This window comes from Balearica regulorum, chromosome 1, assembly GCF_011004875.1.
Source record: "Balearica regulorum gibbericeps isolate bBalReg1 chromosome 1, bBalReg1.pri, whole genome shotgun sequence".
Classification (NCBI taxonomy): domain Eukaryota; kingdom Metazoa; phylum Chordata; class Aves; order Gruiformes; family Gruidae; genus Balearica; species Balearica regulorum.
In genome coordinates this window covers 11,963,624-11,979,047 of record NC_046184.1, presented here as the reverse complement: position 1 = coordinate 11,979,047, position 15,424 = coordinate 11,963,624, and the positions used below count along the sequence as shown (strand labels likewise).

General features: G+C 39.1%; 1 long non-coding RNA gene across 1 annotated transcript in view; it reads right to left on the bottom strand.

Annotated features, from left to right (window-relative positions):
- LOC142604867 (uncharacterized) overlaps window positions 1-5,804 on the bottom strand; it is a 293,244-nt gene extending 287,440 nt beyond the window's left edge. The window contains exons 1-2 of the long non-coding RNA XR_012838718.1: window positions 5,753-5,804; window positions 4,226-5,080 (exon numbers count right to left, since the gene is read on the bottom strand). This is a non-coding gene — a long non-coding RNA (uncharacterized LOC142604867). The remainder of the gene's footprint in view (window positions 1-4,225; window positions 5,081-5,752) is intronic.
- Window positions 5,805-15,424: the final 9,620 nt, after the last annotated feature.

The window sequence follows — 15,424 nt, the reverse complement described above, 5'->3', positions numbered from 1 at the left end:
CTGTTCACTGCTGTAGGTTTTGAGTGAAAACTACCTAACCAACCAAACTTCTTTTTTCCTCAGCTAAAACCTGAAATAAATGCAGAACCTCAGGTTTCTTCCATGTTCTTGATGGTTAATTCCTGTGTGTCAGAACCTCCATTCCTATGTGTCTTTCCTTCACCTCCCACAGGCAAGAAGACTCCCTCGCCAAATTCTTTCTCTAGCTTCTCCATTTGAATAGGAAACTTTTCAGAAAGGATCTGCTTCTCAATGCGTTCTTCACCTAATGCTATATTGCCTTTAGGTGGACTCTTAAATCTAATCCATTATGACTCAAAGCAAACACTGAAGAGCTTTTAAGAAGTAATGCCAGAGCATACCTGTGCTTTTGATGTACAAATCTACTTTGTCTGAGATATAGTGTCACACATTAGCTGGATTTGTGTGAGACATCCTTTCAAATCAAGAAAAGGCACGAAGTTAGCAACCTAGCTACATCTGAAAGGAGTCACTGCAGAAAAAAAAAAAATTTACCAGGAATATTTTCTATCGTCTTTCAAACTCTGAGCATTCAAAGAACAATTCTGATACGCAAAAAGAAAAAAATCTTTTAAAGTGCAAATGAATATTTGTGAGCCACCTCAAACAGCCTCAGGACTTAATCCTGCTTATCTTCATCTTTGGGTAATGACTGGTTAAAATATTTTTGAATAATGAGGGTATTATCAAAAATCAAGTCTATTCACAAAAGGTGCCTGAAAAGAAAACGGGGCTCAAGTTGTCGAATATATTTTTCATTCTGAATAGTTTGTCAGACTCTATTTACATCTTAGAGACGATGTTGATTTCCTAGTTCGTTTTTAAAATACACATCGACTTTGTAACTGTTTAAAGATGCTAATTTTCTTTTTCTATCACAGAACTAATTTTTTACAATAATCTTTTTGAAAGATCTTTGTTAGTGAAGAGGTATTTTGGCCCTCGCTGCTGACTACTTCAACCTTGTTTGGTGGTTTACACAGGTGCAGGGTGATCTAAATTGCAATCAAAAGAATGATTTAATTTTTAATTTTATTTTTATGTTCTCTTTGCACAATTGCAATAAGTGATTACCATATATGGGGTTAGTAATTTCTTCTGACACAGGAACACAGAATTTGCACACAAATCAGCTGCTTTCAGTGCACACAGTCTAAATAAAAGTAATTTTTATATAGGAGGTACTAATATGAGGGAAACAAACAAAAAATTCATTTTGGATTTCTTTTTATCACTTAGATTCCTTTTAGAGGTTGTAGCATCTTTACTGGTATTAGGAAAAAATAAACTGCAAATAATAGCATTGAAGGAAATTCAGAGTAAAAAGGTCACTTTTTGCAAAAAATCACAAACATAACGTCTAGTTATCACAAGCTCTAGAGAAGTTAGAAATAAAGTTTATTTTACTAGCATTAACAGATTTTAAAAGCACATCAACATAAAATGACCAATAACACCTTTACTTTTTAATCTTTAGTATGAAAAGAAATTGAAATCCTTTGGTATTTAACATATACAGAAAATCCGGATACTAACGTGCTCCATTTTGTAACACTGTTTCATGTCCCTGTTCTTTAAAGTCTACATTTTCTTTAGAAATTTCTTTCTGAGGATGAAAGAAAATCTTCCAAGGTATGAAAGCTGGTGCGCTAGGTCAGGAAACCTGTATTCTATAGCAAATACCTGAAAGTGTTTTTTCATTCTTTGTGTCTGCCTAAGTTGTAGATTTTATCAGAGCATCTCAGAAAAATTAGGCTATCATCTGTTGGGGAGAGGGAAACTTAAATTAAAAAAAATTATACTATATATTATATTGTCATATCATATTAAAATATATAATATATAATCCCAGTCATAAATGAGTGCATGGGTTTCGTTGTAAATTATATTCATGTTAGCACCGTGTTAGTGCATGTTAGCACCTGCAGTCACTGCCACTGTCTCTTGCTGACACTTTTGTCACCTGAAAAATGAATTGAACTAACCCACAGGATCACAGAATGATTTATGTTTGCAGGGGCTTAATCTCATTCAATCCCCTCTCCGAGCAGGACTAACTCTGGAGTTAAGCCCAGCCTCACAGTGAGATCACATTGGTCCTTATCCCATCAGGTCTTGAAAATCTCCAAGGAGTGATGTTCTGCCACCTCGCTGAGCAGCCTGCTCCTGCCTATAGGCACTCTCAGAGCAAAGAATTTTTTCTCCTGTCTAAGCAGAGTTTCCTTAAATCAGTTTTGGCCTGTCCTTTCCTTGATCACCCCCTGTCCTTTCACTGTGCTCCTACAAGGGGAATCTGCCTCCATCTTTGCGACTCCCTTCTGTGTGTCAAGACTGCCATGTGATCCCCTCGGTCTGTGCTTTCCTAGTTCTGTTTGCTCGTCCTTGCCGTTGAGCCAGGAGTTGGATGTCAAACTGGGCATGGGCTGGTGGCCGTGAGGTACAGCTAAGGACAGGCTGTGGGGCAGGGGAAAACAAGGTTTTCTCTTCTGTATACACACAGCAAGAGGGGATTTCTGCATCCCCGGCTAAGCGGGCGTGGAGCAGGAGAGAAACAGCCAACACAGTCGCCCAGTCTGTGCACAACAGGACAGCTGCCGCAGAGAGTTAAACTTCCTGAGATTCATTTTTAAATGGAAAATTTAAGAATCAATGTTGGTTTCAAGAACCATTTGTACCAGATGAAACTGCCTGAGTGCATCCTTGATCTGAGCAATGATATATATTTGAATTTATAATTGAGGGCTGTAATTTATAGCAGAAGAGTATGTGTGAGTAGTCTCTGAATGAATACCTCACTGGCAATCTGACCAACTTTGTGTAAGGGAAGTGAACTCAGGAATATATACCATGTGTTTAGATGGTGTAAGCGGAGGCAATCCTCAGTGACTTCAGAGAAGCTGTCCTTGTTTACACCAGCTAGGAGCTAGCCTTGTGCATATAATTTGCAGCTGAATAAATGCAGATGTTAGCATTATACAAAGCTTACAGAGTTTCAGGTTACTTTTGTTAAACAAGGCATCTAGCCCACAAGTTTGGATTTGGCAGCATTGCACTGCACTGCTGTCTGAGAAGAGACATAGGTTTGGAAGTGAACGTGGCATTTTTGAGCCTTTGGAAAAAAACAAATGTTCATGTATCCTAACTGTACAAGAAGTCTTCCAAGGCAGAGAAAATAAGGAAATGAAAAGGAGGATATATGGAACCTGAAACAGTGAAATATGACAGGATAATGTGTGTATCTGAAACTTCATACCCTGCATGCCTGCCTTTTGCCAAAATACACACAAGTAACTGCACTCCCTACAGCACTGGCATCTTAAGGATGCATTAGTTTTCCAAAGGCAAGTTGAGTTTTCTTCAAGTTTGTGTTCAGTGAATCCATCATGGAAGATACTGTGCTTCCTGCAAATACTGACATTATCTGAAGACAGATGCTGTGATAAAATCCTGATTTTATCCTGAAACCACTCTATAATTATATGATTCTGTGAATAACTCCAGCAATCTCCTTGAAGTCAATGGGACGGCTCACATAATTTAAGCATTGCCCAGCAAGGAAAGAGTTGTAAGGACCACACCTTCAGTTACTTAACAGCACTGGCAAGAATTTAAAGCCCACAAGGGCATGCTAATCGGGCATGAGAGAAATAGTTGTCATGATGATATATTTTATTTCATTAGGAGAATATACAGTGTACTAAACTTGGCTGACTTTTTTATAGAATCATAGAATCACAGAATGGTTTGGGTTGGAAGGGACCTTAAAGATCATCTAGTTCCAACTCCTCTGCCATGGGCAGGCACACCCTCCACTAGACCACATTGCCCAAAGCCTTATCCAACCTGGTCTTAAACACTTCCAGGGATGGGGCATCCACAGCTTCTCTGGGCAACCTGTTCCAGTGCCTCACCACCCTCATAGTAAAAAATGTCTTCCTAACATCTAATCTAAATGTCCCCTCCTTCTGCTTAAAGCCATTACCCCTTGTCCTATCACTCCATGTCCTTGTAGACAGTCCCTCTCCAGCTTTCCTGTAGGCCCCTGCAGGTACTCTAAGGCTCTAAGGTCTCTCTGGAGCCTTCTCTTCTCCAGGCTGAAGAACTCAGCCTCTCTTCATAGGAGAGGTGCTCCAGCCCTCTGATCATCTTTGTGGCCTCTTCTGGACTCTCTCCAACAGCTCCACGTCCTCCTTATGTTGGGGACCCCAGAGCTGGATGCAGTACTCCCGGTGGGGTCTCAGGAGAGTGGAGTAGAGGTGGAGAATCCCCTCCCTTGACCTGCTGGTCACACTTCTTTTGATGCAGCCCAGGATACTTCTGGCTTTCTGGGCTGCGAGTGCACATTGCCGGGTTGAGCAGCCAGATCAAGCAGCAAACACAGCAGTGTTTGTTTGCAAACAAATCTTCTGGGATAAACAGAAAACGAACAATAGTACTGAGAACAATCTAACCAGGCAAACGTACAATATTTGCTATTGCTACATCTATACTGTAGCACCCACAAATGAGTTCCTGTTTCCATCCAAAGGAAAGTTGGGTACTTGGCATAAAAGGCAGACAGTGTGTCTGATGATGTGCCAGCTTGAATGACTGATGGATCAGGATCCCAGGGCTCATTGTAACTTCAGGAGAAAGTAGGTGACGATGCAGCCTGTATCTTTGCTATCTCTTACATGGTGATCAGGATAGTATCATTTGTTGAAGATTGTATGACTCATTCTCTGCTGTTTGTTTGCTGTTTCTCATGTTTATTTATCAGGAATTTCTGTATATGCAATCAACTCAATCATAAAGCTCATAAAGAATCAAAATCCAATTTTGTTTCAATATATTCTGAGATTAAAGTTGTAGTCCTGGCTTTATGAGTCTGCATACAGTGATTAAATAAAAGTCAGTTTAGAGAAATCCTGAGGCCTGTATCCTGGAGAAGGTTAGAGCAGCTTGGCAGGGTAAATCCTCCGGGCCTTTTGTTCTTTGAATGTACTGAGCTAAAAGTTTGTTGTGGAGAAAATAACTATTCCGCAATGCGAGAGACCTTGCCACTGACATGTTAACACATCTGGGGAAAAAATAAAAATCTCTTAAGCAGTCAACAGATTTTTCTGCAATATCATGTTCTTCTCTTCCCGCTTTCTCCACTGTTTCCTGTAAGGATTCCTCAGCCATTTGCGCACTGGAATAAATTCACTGGATTGGCAAGATTCACAAATGAAGATAAAGAAAACCAGATCTGCAAAGCATTTTATGGTTTCTTTCTCTGCTTTTCCTGCTAATGGGAGTTCACTTCCAGCCTGACTTACAGGGATGCCAGGCAGGGACATGTTGTATTCATTTGTGTTTTTAAATAATTGCGCTGTGTCTTTGACTTGGTTGCCTTGACTGTAGCCTCCTGTGCTGGTAGCCAGCACATCATGCAATTGGTACAAGTCCCTCTCTTTGATCTTCTGCTCAAACTACACCTTATTCTGGCTTTCCATCTAAAGCTAGCTATGCAACCTGGCATCCTTGCTCTTTCTTACAGCACTTTAAAAGCAGTCACCCACAATTTAAATGCTGGCTTTAACAAGAAGCATGTCAATTGCTCTTTGCAGCTATTTTATTTTTACAGTACTCTGAACCTTTTCCTCTTTATCTGTATTTTGCCTCTTCACATTTCATATTCTCAGGACTATATTCTCTTGTCTTTGAATAAAAGTCTTTACACTATGTATTATAATGGTTACACAATTACCTGTAAAAGTAGGAAGTATTTCACTGATCCCCCTTTAAGCGGTCAGCTATCCATCCTGGGTTCCTTTAAAACCAAAGGGAATCAACGGGACGTAATGAGGAGTGATAACGCTGCATACACTGCGCATGGGAAAAGGAGTCCCTGCCAAAAGCTCTTGTTGGGGCTTTGGAGGAGCTATATCAAGAGGAACTAAAAGCAGGGTAGTGAAATATTCAGATAGTTCAGGTCTTATCTCCATTCTCTCTTACAGCAAGAGCAAGCATTTACCCTTTCTCCTCAATTCTGATTCATATACAAAAGAACAAGACCGATGTCTCTGGGAAACCGCATAAAATTACACCTCCATTATCTAAAAAAAAAAAAAATGTGAGCACAAAATGGGAGATACTGGCGCTGTGGCTGCTGTTTAGGGCAATGTAGTGTTGAATTCAGGTATAGTATTTCAGTGGTGGGTTAGAAAGTTTCTGGAATAAGTACATTTTTTAAGTAACAAAGAAACCAACATCTGCAGCACATAGGAAGCCAGTGACTACCAGAGTGGTTCTGCAACACCCAGAAAATTAGTCATGTCAAAACATCCCATGCCTTGTTAATGTGGTGGTGCGGCTGTTTTGCTAGGTTTTTAGCACAAAAGCAGGCACTTGAAAGTTTTTGATTGAATTCCTAAGCCTCTGTCCCAATTTTTGACTGAGCTTTTTTTTTTTCAACAGACAATGAACCTGCAAGAATTTCAAAATTCTGAGAGTACTGTTGTTTTCCTGAGATGTCTCAAGACAAAGAGGTAGAAATTAGCTCTTGGGACTTTTTATAGAAAATACAGCTAGGGCAGTTGTAAATGTGAATGCCACGTAACTGTACAAATGTGTCATAGAAGCATACCATTTACCAGACATTATTTATAGGGAAGTCTAATGCTGCCTTATCCTCTTCATAATACCACACCTTAATATAGCCAGGCGTGATTACTTCAGTATCAGAGCTGCTGTAGATGGTGACTTCTTTGTCAGCTGAATGTCTCTCTCTCATCACTGAAACATGACAGCTAAGTTCAACAAGGAAACTCTATTATATAGTAATACCATTATTATCAGAACTACGTAGTACATCACTACTCTGAGTAAAGTCTCACAGCTTTAGAATACACTGAACTAGTTCTATAATTCTTTTAACCTCACTGATAGAATAATTCTATGGAAATATGAGCTCAGAGTGTGTCAGTGGTGAAAAAAGCAAATAGAATATGAGGAACTGTTAGGAAAGGAATAGAAAGAGAAGGAAACAAAACACCAAACCCAAACATAATTAATTGTATGATTCCTTGTTTCATAATCTGTGTACTTTGCTATCTCAAAAGAAAGGAACATGGGCAATAAGGTTGAACAGAAATATAGAGCAGCTTTCATACAAGCCACAACTGAGTAGGCTGGACCTCCTCAGCCTACAAAAGAGAAAGCTTAGGAGTATGGTAAAGATCTGCAACATAGTCAGTGCCATAGAGAGGGTAGATAGGGATCTATTAATGTTTTTTTCCAGTACAAGATCCATCAGATGGTCCCCCTTTTACTATCATCTAGTAGTGGAGAATTTAAAAAAAACCAAACAGAGGTGATTCTGCACGCAGCAGGTTTTATGACTGTGGAGTTCTTTGCCAAAATATGCATTGTTTGAAAAGCATGTATTTGGGTTAACAGACAGATTGGATGAGCACCTAGAAATTAAATCTGAAAGTAGCTGGAGGCAAACAGAAATATCATACATACTTGCTCTGACTCTCTTTTTCCTTGTATGTCCACAAGTGGACACTTCTGGAGACATTGCCGGGCTAGATGGACTCTCAAAGCAGTGTGGCTGGTTTTATATGTGATGAAAACTATCACAAAAGGAGTGTCTTAGGAGTACTCACCTGCAGTGCTGCTGCCATCTACGAATGAGGGTTTCCTTGTTGTCTGGAATTTAGAGAAAAAGAGAACGTGCAAATTGGGGATAATATTTTGTGTTTAAACATATGTGACCAGAAAGTTTTCCGCACAGAAAGGCTTTAAGAGGATGACTTTTCTTGCATTTCATTTTGTTGTCTTAAGAGGACTAATTTAATGGAGAAGTCTAGCATAATATGCCTGAGGATATTGACTCATACAGCAGGCAGACATATAGGAGCTCTGAAAATGAGGAATAATAAGTAAGTCTTCTTCAAACTTTGTAATTAAATTGATCTTGCTCTCCTCTGGTAGTTTGATGATGATCCATAAAGCTGGGTGAGACGTAAAGCTGATCATTTGCCATTATTAAGTACCCCATAATTTATTTAAGGTCTGATCTCGAGAAGTGAAAACACTCCTGTAACATTTGAAGACTTGCAAAATTGCAGGGCTTAGCACTTATCCAAATTGGTGATTAGCAAGTACAGAGATGTTAGCCCTATGGTCCTTGGCAAATTAAAACTAAGTGAAAGTACTGTTTATAGCGGTGACTACATTTTCCCTCTGGTTTTATAGGGATGCAATATTTTTCAAGCCTCCTCCCAGAAAAGTAATGTGCTGACTAAGTCAGAATGATTCATTTTTCATACCCTATGTGTGGATGTATTCCAGTAAAACAGAAATCTTGAGAATGATTGAAGGAAAGTACTGCAGAACTGAGCTCTACTAGATAACTATTAAGTGTAATGCACTGGCTTTGTATAAGGGATCCAAACATAAAGCCATTTTTTGTCATGTATCTGATATATAGACAGAGAAACTGAATCCACTGAATGACTTAAAATCGTAGCCTGTGACAATAAATACTGTGTATTTTGAGTATGGAAAACTAAGAACAGCCTTTTCTTATACAGCTCATAAAAGTGCTTCATGAACTTTTGGTGAGGGAATGTAGGAACGAAGAGCAGTCATGAAGAAGGAGAAATCCTCAGCATAATGAAGATCGCTTATTGAACTTTCCTATAATTCAAGGAGAAAAATAATTAAATCACTTTTTTTTCCCCTGTGTACTGGCAGATACACACTGCCAGTGTGTATCTGTATATTTTCTATACACTTATAAAAGGATGTATAAAATTTGCAGATGATGCAATATATCTCCCATATTGGTAGCTCTGATCATCTTGACTGTAGACAGGGCAGTCAGCAAATTCAATAGGATGATGTCAGTTTGCTCCTGATGAAGTCTGGGTATGTTTTTTGGAACCTTCGTAATCTGTCTGGACCATGGACACAGACATATATTTCACATGACATCTGGTAACTTAAAAAGCTCTTCTGGATAAAACACTGCTGTGATACAGTAAAATATTAGGAGATGGCTGCAGTTATTAAAAAACTGTACCCTTTTTTAGAAGCCATCTCTGGCATCTTTTGACTACCGAAATAAGACCTAAGATCTTTCAGGCCAAAATCTCTCTGCAAGCCCAGGTACAGGTCTAATCATTGCATCCGAGCGATGAATGTGGATTTCTGCTGGTGCAGAAGAAGGCTTGCCCATGTGGGCTGGAGAGCAGCCCAGCAGCTTTCCCCTCTCTGACTCAGCACATGTTTCCATGGCAGTCTGGGCTCCACTGCGGGGAATGCTGGGGGTGGGGAACAAAAGGAGCAGTTTTACATTACCCCTTAACTCCACTGCTGTGACTAACTCTTACATTCCTCACTTCTGTGTGCTGGCAGCAAGTATTGATATAGATTTGAACTTTCAAGCTTGAGATGTTTTTATTAACAGAAAGTTCTCTGTACCAGGTGGCATTTAGGGTGGGGAAAAAAAAAAGAAAAGAAAAAAACATTATAGTTCTACACAGTCAAGTCCCACCTGTCTGGCAGAGAGACAAAAGATTTCAAGATGTTTTTTCATATATTGTGTGCTTGACCATGTGATTTCTCCAGAATGTTTGGCAGCAAGCTGTGGATTGCCTAAACCCTGCTTCTGCTTGGTGGTTGTGTTTGGTTCACTGTGACAAATCACAGCAGTATCTTGAAGCATAAATGCTATTGATAGTTCCTCTGTTTTATTTTGCTAAGGATTTAATGCTCACTGAATCCCCTTCTATTACAGAAATTGATTAGTAATTCTAGTGAAACCCCACCTAGGTAACCTGTGCTTATCTTTGATTAATAGCGAACAAAAGGTTATCTTTTGTGCTATATTTCTGCAGCATGAGTGTGAGTGTAGTTTGATTACGTTGAGTTGATATGAATAAAGTATGTAACACTTGACGTTCCTTCGTTGATGTTAGATTTTTATGTTCTTATGTCTTTGAGATGGTAATTTCAGTATTGTCGAGGAGAGTGACATTTCTGCTTTTTTTTATAAATAAAGTGTTGTTTTTTATAGAAATTGGCATAGCATGGCCATTATCTTCAGGTGTACCTGAGGATGTACTACAAAGACAATGGGGTTGTACAGGTGTAAGCAAAGGAAAAATACAAGGGTAATAGAGGAAGAGAAATGTTTCTGCAGAATATTTGTGAATATTGGTAATGCACAAATGATGAAGGGTGCAGATTAAACATTCGGGGCATGAACTGAGTCTGGGGATAAGAGAGGGACAAGTAGCTGGGAAATTTAATTTGGCAACAATGAAGACCTTCACAAGTTAAAATAAAATTGATTTTTGAAGTAAAAATAGTAATTAGAAGTATCTGCTCAGGTTAAAAAGAGTGCTGTTTATTATGTCTGCAATGTATTCTAAATTATTTGCTACCTGTGCTTTTGACAGCATATTTATTTGTAGTCAGTAATACGGTTTCCAACATAAAGGAGTGTGATTTTTGAAGTCTTTTAGCTAGCAGATCTATTATTTGTATAAAGGTTGCTGGGGTTGTCTCCCCTCCTTTCCTAGTACAATAATTGCATTTGTTTAAAAGCTACACAGAACTTAAAAAACTCACATGCCAAACAAAATGTAAATGGTTCTGTGACCCTGTTTACCTACTTAAGCTGACGTCTGTTATTACCAGCTCTGCTTAGGCTTAAGGGAAATTTCTGCTTTGTTTCCTCTGCAAACAGTTGTTACATCTTGGGTCAAGCCAGTTGTTCAAGGTCCAAATAAAGAGGAAGCCTGATTTTATGTTATGAGTCACTGAGCTTATGATGCAAGTGGTGTCTTTTTGTTTGGGCTGGGAATTTTGAAGGGTAAATGAGTGACCACAGCATCAAACTGTGTATCCAGTAAACGCGTGGGGATACTGGCTGTGACACACATAGGAAAGACCAGTGACATCTATGCTGAAACTTCCGACTGATAATTCAAACTGGAAAAGTGCTGGGTTTTTTAATAGTATATAGGATCACAATAGGTTTCTGTAACCGTGTTGAACTTTGTCATGTCAGCTAAGTTTAATACATATTAATCTGATTTGTAAAAAAATTAAAAGTGCTTTGATGTTTTGATATTCCCATTTTGGATTCTACCTGCTTTTTGGGATATAGTGCATCAATTTGTATCCAAAACACAGATGTGAAATTCTGTCATTTCAAACTCTTGAAATTGTAATGTTTTATTTTTCATATTTCTGCTTTTTCCTTATTCCTGTGTGAAATAGAAACTGTGATGAGAGCTGTAATCTTTTGTTGATGGCTATCTTCCACTTTCGGATTCATGATTTGGCTGAGAGATTTTTCAAAAGGTATGTAGACACACAGAGCTGCCACTAAGACACTTAATGGGATTTTCAGAAGTTTCTGACCTACCCTGATTTCACTGGGAGATAGGACCATCCTACTAGGCATCTGTCAGCCACCAGGCATTGATTTGTTTCTGCATAACCCTGCCAAAAATGTGTTATAAACCTGGCCTTTGATCCTTACTGCTGTAAGTATTTAATCTCATTATATTTATACACTATTGCATATGGAGTCTGGATCAAATCTCTCTCTTGGGAACGTATTATTTAATTTATTCTTCATATTTCTGTATTTTTCCTCCATGTGCTTTTTCCTGGGTCATTAGTGACTACTGAGTCGGCTAAGAAGTCTAGGTGAAATCCCATAAAAGTATCTTCTTTCTCGCCCTGACTCTAATTGCCCTTTTGCCTTACCCTTTCCAGATAAGTGATAAGGAAAGGTGATAAGAATGATCCCTCAGGCCCTTCCCAGCAGAAGATGACCAAAAGCTAACATGTTCAGTCACCTTAACCTCATGAAGGAGTAGGCAGTAGAGCTCATCTGGGCATTTTTCAGAGGACCAAGTCAAGAAATGCTCTGGCATCTGAGGAATTGCACCTACCTCTGGTGATCATGTACCGTGTAGGTGACAATGATCGGGTCTTCCTGCCTGTCTGCCCACATGCCCCCTCCACTGTCTTCACACTAGTATATCCACCTCTGAGCAGATCACAAAAGAGAATCGTCTTTACAAGAGAGACAAGGACTTCTATCTTTTCTCCTCCTCCCCGCAGTTCTGCTAGTCGGGGATGTGCTCGGAAACACTTTGAATGCCTCTGCCCCCCCAAAGCCTGTCCGAGGGCTTCTTCTCCCATGGAGGTGTGCTGTGCTTCCCAGGATCCACAGCTTTACTGGGGAAGTGCTACCATAGATGTATAATGCCATTCTTGTGGTAGAGGAATTTTCTTTTTATTTGCCCTTGGAGTCGTGCTCCTGCAGCCATACCGATTGCTCCAATCAAAGCTAATCCTTAGTCTTCACAATTTATAATTCATCATATGCAAATATATGCTAAAGTCTACAAAGTTTGTTTGAATTACTGTGCTGCCTCCTTCATAGAAGATGTTGGTAGGGTGATTAAGGAAGAGGAAAGGGTGCTAATATGGAATTTTTTCTCTTATTGTAAAGCAGCTGACAAGACAGCAGAGGTTCTTCTGGCTCGTTTGAAATACCCAGCTGTGAGCAGGCAGTTCAGATTCACTCGGCAGTGATCTGGGCATATTTTCTTTCTCATGGCCATATCCCAGAAATTGTAAGAACTGGAATGTGGTGTTTCTGTCACACATACAATGTGTACTAACTGTTGCTAGGCTGCTTTAAGCTACATAGAAAGGAAAAAAAAGAAAAAGAAGTCCTCTGCTATAATTCATGTGTTGTTACAAGAAGTAATTTCAAAATATAACTTTGGGGTAAATTCTGAAGATTCTGCGTACGGTTACTCACATGGCCAGGACCCTGATTTTTCATGGCCATTCAATATCTAAACTTGTCCCTCAGCTCGTTGTTGATAAATACTAGAAAAGGTGTGTCTGCCTCCCAACATCTTCAGTAGCGAGCTCAGTATCTCATAGGATTAAACCATAAGTAAAGCTATCTTTCCTTTTTTGTTGTTATTCGAGTGGAGGAAGCTACAACAAGAATAATAAAAAAAAAAAGTAGCACTGAGATGTATGCAAGTTGTAATGCACGCTGGCAGAAAGGAAAAACCCTTACAGTTGAAAATGAAAACAATAGTTCAAGTTTTTTTTTCTTTTTGACCTGTTAGTTCTTTTCTTAATTTCATTCCTGGCTGGTTTTTACCTTTCAGCAGCAGCGTAACTGCTCTTCAACATTCTTCTGTTCTCAGAATTTACATCAAGGTGATCTGTCAATGATATACTCACTTTCTTTAACATTAAGACTAAGTACAAGTTGGCCTAATTTCCAAGAAAAACACTAATCAAAACCTCTGAACATTAGCATGTATAGCTGTTGTTAGAATCTGTTACAGAGGACAGCTAGTGTAAAAGTACAGAAGTATCCAAGCAAGGATTTCTGATTATGAAGAATTCACAGTGGAAAATAAAGTAGTTACTCTCCAGCTAGGTTATAAAGACAACCCATAATAGTTCAGTAGAGTAACTGGATCTAAATCATTCCAGACTTACTAAGTGTCTTGCAACGGTGTTGTCTTTTGTTTGTGTTGTTTAGGAAACTATTGCCAAGTCAGAGGTCTGGAGCTTATTATAATTGTGTGTATGATATATACAATAAAAAATAGCTGATTAAAATCTTAACCAACAACAAGAAGCAAAAACTGCCTTGATGATCACAGACATAACAAGAAATAACAGGCAACTCTTTGTGTAACCAGTGTCTTTGAAAATGACTTTTTAGATTTATCATTATCCTTTTGCACAAGGTTGTGAGTTGCTAATTTTTTTTTCTTAAGAAATTGCCTTCAGAAACAGTCACTGTTCTGACAAAGAAGTCTTTCAGATATGCTCCGTGCTTCTGCTGGATATTTAAGCTTTTTCCTCCAGGAGTGACAAAAGAGAAATAGTGTTGATTCCACTTTTTAAAAATGTTCCTTTGTACAATGTTCAGTATATATAGTTCTAATGATGCATACTTGCAAGCCTGGCAAGACAACTAAGACAATGTATTTATAAAACATGGTCCAAAATCTCAGGTTTATTTAAAAAGGAAAAAAAAAAAAGCTAAAAATAAGTTTTCACAGAAACTGTGAGAGAGGACAATTTCATAAAGTATGGGTAAAGAAAGTTGATAAAACATTTTAAATCCCACTAGTTGTTCTTGGTTTTACCCTACTCCTGGTAATTTCTGAGGTTTAAAAAGTACGTTTTTTATTTTAAAGATTTTTCTTCAGTATTTGCAAATCTCTGTGGATAATAAATTATGCCCAGCTGTGGATGGAATTCCATTTTGCTTGGAACTATTAGTGATAAATCTTGATATAATTTCTAGAAATTTTGGAAAGGTTATTTGTAAAGTATTACAACTTCAAACCCCTTCAACTTGATCAGAAAATAGAACCCTTATTATTTGACATCAAATTGCTATATTAAACAACTTTATTATCTTATGAACCAATCAAATTACTAACTTATGAACTTGTAATAACCTTTTTAATTGATGCAAGGACATGCCCAATTCTTGCAGTAAATCTTTTGTACTCAGCTATTGCACTGATTTTAATTGCCTGTTCCTGAGAGCAAAACCTGCACTGACGGGCAATAGCCGCCTTATTGAGTTAGGCCCCAATGAGCTACATTTATCATAGAATCATAGACTAGTTTGGGTTGGAAGGGACCTCAAAGATCATCTAGTTCCAACCCCCCTGCTGTGGGCATGGACACCCTCCACTAGGCCACATTGCCCAAAGCCCCATCCAACCTGGCCTTCAACTCTTCCAGGGATGGGGCATCCACAGCTTCTCTGGGCAACCTGTTCCAGTGCCTCAGCACCCTCACAGTCAAGAATTTCTTCCTAATATCTAGTCTAAATCTACCCTCTTTTAGTTTAAGGCCATTGTGCCTTGTCCTGCCACTACAGACCCTGGTAAAAAGTCTCTCTCCATCTTTCTTATAAGCCCTCTTTATATATTAAAAGACTACATTAAGGTCTCCCTGGAGCCTTCTGTTCTCCAGGCTGAACAACTCCAACTCTCAGCCTGTCTTCACAGGAGAGGTGCTCCAGCCCTCTGGCCATTTTTGTGGCCCTTGTCTGGACCTGCTCCAACAGCTCCATGTCTTTCTTGTACTGGGGACCTCAGAGCTGGACGCAGTACTCCAAGTGTTGTCTCACAAAAAGAGACTAGAGGGGGACAATCACCTCCCTTGACCTGCTGGCCATGTTTTGGAGTTTTTTTATGCAGCCCAGGATACGATTAGCTTTCTGGACTGCAAGTGCACATTGCCGGCTCATGTCCAATTTTTTCATCCATCAGTATCCCCAAGTCCTTCTCTGCAGGGCTGTTCTCAATCCCCTCATCCCCCAGTCTGTACTGATACTGGGGAT